Source organism: Nannospalax galili, unplaced genomic scaffold, assembly GCF_000622305.1.
Source record: "Nannospalax galili isolate Female #2095 unplaced genomic scaffold, S.galili_v1.0 scaffold359, whole genome shotgun sequence".
Taxonomy (NCBI): domain Eukaryota; kingdom Metazoa; phylum Chordata; class Mammalia; order Rodentia; family Spalacidae; genus Nannospalax; species Nannospalax galili.
The window spans coordinates 634764-642835 of record NW_008347042.1 but is presented as its reverse complement, the minus strand read 5'-3'; positions in this window follow the sequence as shown (position 1 = coordinate 642835).

Here is an 8072-nt window from a genome sequence, read left to right as displayed (position 1 = left end):
GGGGGTGGGGGAGGCGGGGAGGGCGGGAACCGTGGGACTTGAGTGGTCCGGGGCAACGGTCGGGAGCGGGACTTGGCGAAGGGCACGGGGCGGTGAGGGACCCCGGCGCGGGGGATGGGCGGGCTGAGAGTGGGGCGCACGGTGTTTACATGCGGGCGAGAGTCACCTCCGCCGGGGACCGGTCGAGCGCGCAGGCCGGGGCGGAGGTCGGGCGCAGGCTCCCGGAGGAAGCGCGTCAAGGGAGGGTCGGCGCCCTGCTCGGGGCGGGACCGGGAGGCTGCGGCCCCTGCGGGGCGGTGGGAGGGCTGGACACTTTCCTTCCCCGCCGGGCCTCCTCCGTCGCTCTGCCGGAGCTGGCACGACAGGTTGTACTCCGCGGGTCTTTTATTCTCACTCTCCTCGCGGGCCCTCCGCTACCACCTCCTTCTGGTCCCCGGGGGCCGCGGAGGCTGCGCTCTGATCGCAGTCTGTATTTGCCCCCAAACAAAACCAGAAGCTCTCTTCGGGGAACCCCGACTGGCGGTGACCGCCTGCTGGGTCCCCTGCCGGCCGAGCTGGCCCTCGGGACCGTGCTACGAGGGTCCTGGGGGATCCGCCGAGCTCCGGACCGATTCTGCCCCAGCGTCTCCGCGCGCGCGGCCGCCGGCCTCACGCTCAGCTCCAGTGGGACATTTTCATTCGGTGTCAGTAAAGGACAGAAAAATAATCCATAACGCCGAGAGTAATTCACAGTGCGCAGTTCCTAATGTCCCTCTCGTGCCAGTTTGGCTGTACTCTCTTTATAGGCGCCACATCTTTCGAAGCAGAATAGCCTTTAAGTTCTCAGTACTCCATTAAATGAGTGTTAGGAGGGGGACGCTTCATTGTAACACTGTAAAAAATAAACTCTCCCCTTTCTGTGTTCATGAACATTATTATGTGTCTTTAAATTTTAATCTGGCAATGAGAAACTAATAGAAACCGAGCATTTGATCATCGAATTTTTGCTTTTCTTTTTATCAGAGTCTCTGTTGAGAGCAAATTGCTCAGTTCCCTAAGTGACTGGATCAAGGAACAATGTCCGTCCCTCTTGCTAAGATAGGATTATTTGTTTTAGTTTTTTCAGAAGGTTGAATGGTTTTATATGAGACTGCGAGCTGTTGAATTATATTTAAAGGGATTTAGGAATAAAATTTACAGAAGGCAATACGGTTTGCAGACTGCATTCAAAAGACTAATCGGTACATCCAGTAAACAACAACGCACGAAGTAGAAATTTGAAGTATCTTGAACATTTGACGAAATTTTCAAATGTATTTAACTTTATTCTGTATTTAAACGTGATCACTTGGATTTATCATCATACTCATTTCAGACGTGAATACTAATTTATAAAGTAGTTTGAGTATGTTTAGAAAGAATTTAATACTTTCGGATTTTTCTACCCTAAATACCGGTTGTACAGTGTTGAAGGTTTTACCTGCTCACAGGTTGTATATCTTTTTAGGGGAGTGGAGTGGGGTGGTGGGGTGGGGAGAGGAAGCAGAGTTATTGAAATACTAGTCACACACCACTTAGTTGATATAAAGTGTACAAGTTCAGTGGATTTTAAAAGTATATTCACAGAGTTCTGCAACTGTTATGGTACTCAAAACATGCTTATCACCCCTAAAAAAAAACCATGGGCCGGGCATGGTGGCGCACTCCTTTAATCCCAGCACTTGGGAGGCAGAGGCGGGCGGATCTCTGTGAGTTCAAGGCCAGCCTGGTCTACATAGTGAGTTCCAGGACAGCTGGGGCTACAGGGAGACCCTGTGTCAAAAAGACCGAAAACAAAAAGAAAAACGAAAAACCCCCCAAAACCATATGGACTGGGGATATAGCTCAGTGGTAGGGGGCTTACTTTGCTGGATTCCAAGTCACAGTACCACGAACCTGCCAACCACCCACCCACCCCCAGTCATTAGAGGTCACTCCTTTTCTCCACATTGCTGCTTCCAGGTGACCACTCATCTGCTGTCTCTCTATATCTTTGCCTGTTCCTGGCATTCCATGTAAGAAAAGTGTACATACACTATGTGGTCTTTTGTGATCGGCCCCTATCATGAGCGTGAGTTTTCAAAATTTCTGCGTGTTGTAGCTTGTGTCACTACTTATTGTTTTTTGCTGAGTAATGCCCCTTTACCATGGGTGTACTTCCTTATATTTTACCCATTCATCAGTTGTTTGCACTTTTTGGTTATCATGAATAATATTTGGGTGCAAATTTTTGTGTGGCTATGCCTTCATTTTTCTTTGGAGTGTATGCTTTTTTAAAATCAGCTTTTTGCTGGGTGTGCTCACCTTTAATTCCAGTACTCTGGAGGTAGAGGCAGGCTGATGAGGCCAGCCTGGTGTACCTAGTGAGTTCCAGGCCAGCTGGGACTACAAGGAGACCCTGTCTCCAAAAAAAAGAAAAGAAAAAGACAAAATCAGCTTTTGGGCTCAATACCAAAATAATTCATCCATTTTGACTGTATGATCCAATGTTTTTTAGTAAACATATAGGATAGAGAAATTATCATAGGTTTGTTTTAGAATACTTTATTTTTCCACCTCCAACAATTTGTTGTAGCCCATTTGTGGTTAATCCTCACGCCCCTCAGCCTCTGGCCCTAGGCAACCACCAGCTTGTTTTGTCTCCCTAGGTTTACTTTCTTTGGCTATTTCAAATAATACAATCATATGTAGCTTTTGGATCAGGCTTTCACTTAGCATAGTTTTGAGATTTTTGTTTTCACATATTGTAGTATGTATTGGAACTTTATTCCTTAAAAAAAAGATTTTTATTTTATGTATATGAGTGTTTTGCCTGCATGTATGTATGTGCACCATGTGTGTGCAGTGCCCACCAAGGCCAAAGAGGGCATCAGATTCCTTGAAACTGGAGTTAGGGATGGTTGTCAGTTGTCATGTGGGTGCTAGGAACCAACCCAGGTCCTCTGGAAGAGTGACAAGTGCTCTTAACTGCTGAGCAGTCTCTCTAGCCTGGACTTCATTCCTTTATATTGCCAAATACATATTTTATGGATACACCACCTTTGTCACTTGACCAATTGATAGCTATTTGGATTGTTTCCATTTTCAGACTGCTTCAACTGATGTGCCTTGAATATTTAATTATAAAGTTCTTTTTTTCTTTTAAACTTTAAACAAATATTTATTTTTAATGTGTATGCATATATTGCTTGCATGTAGGTAAGTGCACCCGAGTCGTGCAATGCCCAAGGAGGTCAGGAGAGGCTGTCGGATCCCCTGGGACTGGCCTTATGGACAGTTGTTAGCTGCCATGTGGGTGCTGGAATTCGAACCCAGGTCTTCTGCAAGAACAACCGGTGTTCTTAACCGCTGAGCCATCTCTCCAGCCCCGATTATAAAGTTCTTATGTGGCCACATGGCTTCATTTCTTTTGGATGGACATGGAAGTAGAGTTACTGTCGTGTTTTTAATTTTCAAAGAAACTGCTAAACTGTTCCTCAGACTAGGACCATATTGTGTTCTAAGCAACCATGTATGAGAAATCTACTATTCTTTTTTTTTTGAAATGGCCAAACTCACTATGGAACTCACTATGTAGACCAGGCTGGCCTTGAACTCGCAGAGATCCACCTGCCTCTGCCTTCTGAGTGCTGGGATTAAAGGCACTACACTTATTACTATCTGTCTTTTTCAGTTATAATGGCGATGAAGTGGCTAACTCATAGTAGTTTTCTTTTTTTTCCTTCTTTCCTTTCTTCCTTTCTTTGCTTCTTTCTCCCCTCCCCTTCCCTTTTTTTTTGAAACAGTATCTCACCATGTAGACCTGGCTGACCTGGAACTCTCTATATAGACCAGGCTAGCCTCGAACTCACAGAGATCTACTTGCCTCTGCCTCCTAAGTGCTGGGATCAAAGGTGTGGACCACCAAGCCCAGCATGTGAATACATCTTATACTTTAAAAAAAGGAGATCTATTTAAGTGTACAATGTGCTGCTCTTTGCTGTAGTCAAAATATTGTATAGCAGATCTCTGGAATTTAGTGATTTTTGTATAACTGAAACTTTACGCTCATTATTTAGCAGCTCTGCATCCCCCTCTTCAGGCCCCAGCCATGGCAGTCACTGTTGGCTCTCTGCTTTTGTGAGTTTGAGTATTTTAGGTAACTCGTACATGAGAGTATTTGCCTTTCTATGTCTGTGTATTTATTTAATGTTCTTAGAGTTCATCCATGTTGCAAATAGAATTTCCTTCATTTTTAAAGGCTCAGTAATATTCCATTATACACCAGATTTATACTTGGTTTGTTTCAGTTTATTTCCAGAGTATTTTATTCCTTTTTTTAAAAAAATATATTTTTATGTGTATGAATGTCTTGCCTACATGCATGTAAGTATACCATGTTTATGTCTGGTGCCCATGGAGACCAGAAGAGAGCATCAGATTCCCTGGAACTGGAGTTTTCTTGATCCATGTTGTATGTAGCCATTTGGATGGCTTTGGAACCAAATCTGAGTCCTTTGCAAGAGCAGCCAGTACTTTTAACCACTGATTCATCTCTTCTGCTCAGAGTATTTTATTCTCTTTGATGCTATTGTGTATGAAATTGTCTTAAGTTTCTTACATTTATTTTGTATGTATGTATGTATGTATGTATGTATGTATGTATGTATGTTTGTATTTGTGCAAGTGCCATGTTGTGCATGTGGACATTAGAGGACAACTTTTGGGAGTGAGTTCTCTCCACTTGTGGGTCCTGGGTATTGAATTCAGGGAGTCAGGTTTGTCAGGAAGTGCCTTTTACCCACTGAGCCTTCTCACCATCTCATGGGCCCATGAATAGAATTGTGTTTTAAAATTTTGTGCCAGACTTTTGTTGCTAGCATATGTTGAATGTTGAAGTAGCATTGATTTTTGCCAATCTGTCTTTTATGCTTTCTTTAAAAATTATTTTTTATTTTGTGTGTATGAGCATATTGCCTGCATGTATGTAAGTGCACCTGTGTCGTGCAATGTGGAGGTCAGAAGAGGACGTTGGATCCCCTGGAACTGGAGTTATGGACGGTTGTTAGCTGCCATGTGGGTGCTGGGAATTGAACTCCATTTCTCTGCAAGAGCAGCCAGTGCTCTTAACTGCTGAGCCATTTCTCCAACCTGTCTTTTATGCTTTTATCCCTCTGAAATCCTCTATTCTTGTAGTTTTTTTGAGGAGGATGAATTCGTTAGTATTTTCTACATACAGTATCATGTTACCTGTGATTGAAGATAGTTTTATGTTTTCCTTTTTAGTCAGAGTGCATTTCTCTTTCCCTCCCTCATTCCCTTCCTTGCTTCTTTGAGTAGAACCACCAGTATAAGGTGAATTCGAAGTGGGTGAGAACAGGCATGGCACTCTCCAGTTGGTAGGAGGAAAGAATTCAGTGTTTTTTGAGACAAGGTCTCCTTATGCAGCCCCAGCTGGCCTGGAACTCACTATGTAGACCAGGCTGGTCTTGGCCTCACAGAGATCTGCCTGCCTTTGCCTCCCGAGTGCTGGGATTAAAAGTGTGCTGACTGATTCAAGCTTTTCATCATTAAGTACAGTGTTGGCTTATAGCTGCTTTTGTGATGTTGCTCATCTGCTCAGTTGTTTTTAATCATGAATGCTCTCACATCACTAGCTGTGAAGGTTGACCGAGGACTGCCCTGGTTTAGCACCAAAAGTCTTGCATCTTGGGAAACCCTTTAATCCTACTCAAATCAGTATGATTGGTCACCCTAGAGTTTGGCATGATTGCTTGGTTTGTCCTTTATTTCATTAATGTGATGTATTATGTCATTTGATTTTTCAGATGTGAAACAGGCCTTGTGTTTCTGGGATAAATCTCATTTGATCGCTTAAACAATTATATATTGCTGAATTTTGGTTTGATGATGTTTGGTTGACTTGTTTTTATATCTGTGTTTAGAAGGGATATCACCTGTACTTTTCTCATTATACAATATTTTGATTTACACATTATCTTAACCAAAAAGTAGAAAAGTGATATATTTTTGGAATTAGTGACAACCTTATAGAATGAGTTGAGTATTTCTGCCTCTGTTTTCTGTGTTTGTAAGGACCCGTATTATTCTTTAACTGTATCTGTTGGAATTTACCACTGAAAGATTGTTATGAGGCTAGGTCTTATTCTGTAACCCAGTGACCTGGAACTTGCTGCCACCCTTCTTTAAGAAAAAATTTAAGTTGCCAGTTGAATTTCTTTGCTTGTTACAGATGTTTTCTTTCATTCTTTTTTTAAAAAATATTTTATTATTTTTATTTTATGGGTATGAGTATATTGCATGCATGTATGTGAGTGCACCCGTGTCGTGCAATGCCGTGGTCAGAAGAGGGCTTCAGATTCCCCTGGAGCTAGAGTTAAGGACGGTTCATAGTCTATATATATATATATATATATATATATATATATGTATATATATAAAATTTTATTTTTGTGTGTATGCATGTATTGCCTGCATGTATGTTAAGTGCACCTGTGTCATGCAGTGCCCGCGAGGACAGAAGAGGCCATCGGATCCCCTGGAACTGGAGTTACGGACAGTTGTTAGCTGCCATATGGGTGCTGGGATTTGAACCCGGGTCTTCTGGAAGAACAACCAGTGTTTTTAACTGCTGAGCCATCTCTCCAGCCCCTGTACAGATAGTTTCTTAATGCCGTGGATGTAACTCAATTGGTAAAGTGCTTGCATACATGAAGTCCAGGGTTTGATCCCAAACACTTTTGAACAGAGCTGTGAGCAATATCTAATCCCAGCAATTGGAAGATGTAGGCAGGAAGATCAAGGGTTCTTAGCTATAGATCTGTTGATATACTCTGCTAATTTAAGTTAGTTTTGTGAGTTGTATCTTTCTAGCAATTTGTCCATTTTATGTTCGGTATTTAATTTTTTGGCCTATGGTTTATAACTTTGCTGTAAGTGGCAATGGGGACTTTCTTTTATTTCTGATTTGGTAGCATGTGTCCTTTTTTTACTTGTCATTCCAATTCTGTTAACTTTGTTGCTTTTTTCAAATTAAGTAGTTTTGGTTAAAATCTTAACTCTTTTTCTATTCTTTATTTCACCAGTGTCTATAATACAGTGTTTTTAGTTTCTTTTGGCTTGCTTTTGTGTAGTTTACCTTTCTTCTATTTTCTTTCTATAGAAATTTAGGTTATCGGTTTGAGATCTTCCTTCCTTTCTAGTGTAGGCATTGGAGCTACGAATTTCTTTCCAGACAGTGAATTAGCAGTGCCCCACACATACACTTAAAATGTTTTTTCTTTAAAATCTATCCTCCCTCCCTCCCTCCCTCCCTTCCTTCCTTCCTTCTGTTTTTTTTTGAGACAGGGTCTCCCTGTAGCTCCAGCTGGCCTGGAACTCACTATGTAGACCAGGCTGGCCTTGAACTCACAGAGATTGGACTGCCTCTGCCTCCCGAGTGCTGGGATTAAACGTGTGTGCCATCGAGCCTGGCTAGACATTTTCAAATGTATCATTAACTCTCTTTTTGTATGTTATTTCTTGTTTCCTTCCCTCCCTCCTTCCCTCTCCCTTCCCTCTTTTTTTTTTTGTTTTTTAAAGCTTGAGTCTCTAGACTGGTCTGGAGCTTACTGTGTACCCCACATTGGCTTTGAACTTAGCACACTTCCTCCTGCCTCAGTCTGCCAAGTGCTGGGATTTCCAGTATGTGTCATCACAACCAGGAATATATGTTTCAATTCATTGCATTCTATTTCAGGCCAGATGGTGCCCCATGCCTTTAATCCCAGCACTAGGGGAGGCAGAGGCAGGTGGATCTCTGTGAGTTCAAGGCCAGCCTGGTCTACATAGTGAGTTCCAGGACAGCTGGGGCTATAGGGAGACCCTGTCTCAAAAAGACGGAAAAAAAAAAAAAAGAACGACTTCATTATAACATAGAAGCTTGGCTTCAGCATAGCTGCATTCTTTCCCTTCCTGTCTGTTAGTAATAGTGAGTATGTGGTGGTGCAATTTTTTTGGTGTGTTTATTTCCTTTTTTTGTTGTCTTAAGATGGCTTCTTGCTGTAGGGCCCATG